Here is a 3,209-nt window from a genome sequence, read left to right on the forward strand (position 1 = left end):
CCGTTTGTCCCACATCAGTGAGGGACAGGCCCTGTCAGGACAGCAGCCCCTGTGTCCCCCTTGCCCAGCACATTCAGCCAGCAACGCTGCCCTTGCCGTGGGGAATGTGACTGACAGGACACCTGGGACACCCAACCAGGTGACGCCATTCCTGACGGAAAGGCTGGTGATGGATGTTTAAGGAGTGTCAAGTTTTAGGCTGTTCACTTCCTTGCTGTGGTTCAAACACGAGAGAAAAGCTGCAGCCTTTGCACCAACAGCACTGTTACAAAATTCAATTTCCTGTAAGGGCTCTGAGGGCTCTGTTACACAATATAATTTCTATGATTTTATTCTGTGTAAAACATAGATTTGTATTTTACAGAAGCCAGAGAACTTTTGTATGAATATGTTGGGTTTTGTTTTGTTTTGTTTTTAACCCAAACAGTGAACAGGAAAAGAGTTAAAAAAGCAAGAGAGGAAACCACACAAAAGAGCGAGCAGAGAGAAATAAGGAAGAGCAATAAATGATGGAATTGCCAGAGGGTGATTGGCCTTTAAGAATTAATGACTTTTTCTTCATCTCTGGTCATTCAGCCTTCTTCCAAAGGTGAGAAAAAATAATCCTTCATGACATGCTAAATCAGTGCTGGTGGGAGGAAAATGGGAACCTTATCTCCTTTCTTTCTTTTTCCTTTTCTTCTTTTTTTTTTTAACAGGAGATTTGAATTTTGCAGACAGAAGACAAAGTGGTGTTTAAAAGAGTACAAAGCAAAAATGCAGCGTTGGAAGGCAGACTCCCAGAGTGAAATTTGACAAGTCGAGCCATAAATCTCAGACCCAGAGCAATGTGACCTGCCCATGATCTTCCTTTGCCTGCCTCTCCCCAAGAGGATGTGACAGAGGTCTTGAAAGATATCTGCATAAACCAAAACTGAAAGGAAAAGAGATTGGAACTTTGCAAACCAAGCAACTTTTCCAACAACCTCTATAGGTCTCAATGCACAAGGTTCCCTGAGACAAAGGAGAGGCTTTGGATCTATTTTTGACTTTTTGTTATCTTATACAAGGATATTCAGAAGGGGCCAAAGAGGTTTTAGCAGCACAGGGACAAATGTGGGGTGAGAAGGAAGAAATAAATATGCAAGTTCTCAATTTTCTGGAAAATACAAGTATTTGTATCATCCTTAGGGCTGGACTAGAATGAACTCGGTGGAACTTCATTTATGTGATCTCAGGGCTATTTCTGACATTTTCTGTGGCTCCCATGGAGTTTTTGCACCTGCATTTTTGGTTTGCAGCTTCCATCCACGGTGCTAAACCAACCCACCAGGCCAGGTTCAGCTGGCTGGAACCAACTGCCTGCTCTGTGCTGACCTGCACCAAGAGGAAGTCTCAAAAAAACCTCATGTGAACAATTGGGTGGATTAGCACAGGCCAGAGGTTGATCCCAAAGAGCAGTTTGAATATGATCATGCATAGAGGAGTGGTAGGGAGAAAGACTTTTCTGAACAGGCCATGCCACTTGACCTCAAGGCTGGGCAGCTTTTCCTGGCACTGGATAATTTACAGGAACAGACATCACAGAGGGGATCTTCTCCTGAACGCACTGAAAGCTCATTAATTATACTCAGCATAACTAATATTGAACAACAAAGTGGGCAATGATGTTATTCCAAAACAGGAAAGATGATTTCACATCTCTTTAGTTCAAAGAAATATCTATAATTTTTTTTAAAATGTGGGAGTTGAGATAGTGATGTAGATTAAGCAATAAATTCCTGATCTTGGTCTCCTGAATTAATGCTGGGAACGTCAGTGATGCAACCTGGTGTAAAACTGACAAATGTTAGATTAGAATCAGGCTATGAATTCTTATAATTATCACTTGTCTACTTACTGAAAGTAAGATAACTGAAACTAATTAGGGGTATGAAAGAAAAGAAAGATAAATGTGTACAAACATCACAGCAGAGATTAAAATTCTATTTATATGCTGTTATTTTTAGGGTAGAATTTCTGTAGAAAACATTGATAAAGCTTTTTATTGTAACCAGCAGATCTGCCCTGATTATGTATCTAAAAAGATACAGTAAATAAAGGCAATCAGAAAACAAAATGCCACAGCCCTGGAGACACAAATTGATAGAGTAACAGAGTGCAGAAGCATTTGTGTGTTATTAGAATCTACCCCTCAGCTTTGTGCTCTCAGACTGTTAATTTAGTGAAGCACTAAGGTTTGAAAGAGGATATGATGTGGAGTTGCTTAAGAAATTGATTTAGATGCTTTAATATCTCCAGTGATCTAGTAACACGTATGCCTAATGAAACAAATTGTTTATGTGACTTCATCCCATTAAGAAATACAGTTTTGAGGTGGCTTTGTTTTTTTTCTTTAATACCAAGTGATCTTTTTAATGGGAGAAATAAACTCACAAACACAACACAATCTTTTCACCTTAAAGCAATAAAAACAGAGATGCTGAAAACACTTGAGGAGTGATTTTTCTCTCATGCAAATGAGAAGCACATATCTGAAATCAGCCCTGGATGCATTAAATAATTCTTGCAATATTTATATATGTATTAATAATACAGAGTCTAATATTGATATGTGAGGAAGTAACACCATTGATGCCAATTAAATAAATCATACTAAAATTAGAGTAAGATGAATAAGAAATGAGCCCCCAACTTACTAATTATGCAATATACAAAAGCTACAAACAAATCTAGACCCATGGAAACATTAATTAGATGGCTCTATATAGCGCACAAAGGCTAAAATATGAGAATTATCCTGTATCTGACGCTTCAGAGTTTAGGGTCCACTCCAACACTGGAACTATGATGCCTTCTGAAAGAACAAAGAAATAATTAATAAATTATTCAATTTGACTAGTAAGGACTATAATCTGAAAGGCAGAAGTGATAACAGAACTGCAAAAATATAAAAATGTAGATTGGGCTTAGACAAAGAACTGGTTAAAATCAGTGATCTAAGAACAGCATTGACTGCATTGCACCTGCAAACAAAGCCAGAAATAAGCAAACTAAATATTACAGTCACAATCTTGGAAGCCTCTAGATAATTTTCCCTCCACCTCTGTGGAAGAGAGGTCTCTCTGGAATTTGGCCCCTTCTTTAAACATTCTTATTCTACTGTAAGTGTCTTACCCTGGAAAATCATTGTGAAGCTTTCTTAGTTTTAAAACCTAAACAGGGCACTG

Source organism: Corvus brachyrhynchos, unplaced genomic scaffold, assembly GCF_000691975.1.
Source record: "Corvus brachyrhynchos isolate BGI_N302 unplaced genomic scaffold, ASM69197v1 scaffold220, whole genome shotgun sequence".
Classification (NCBI taxonomy): domain Eukaryota; kingdom Metazoa; phylum Chordata; class Aves; order Passeriformes; family Corvidae; genus Corvus; species Corvus brachyrhynchos.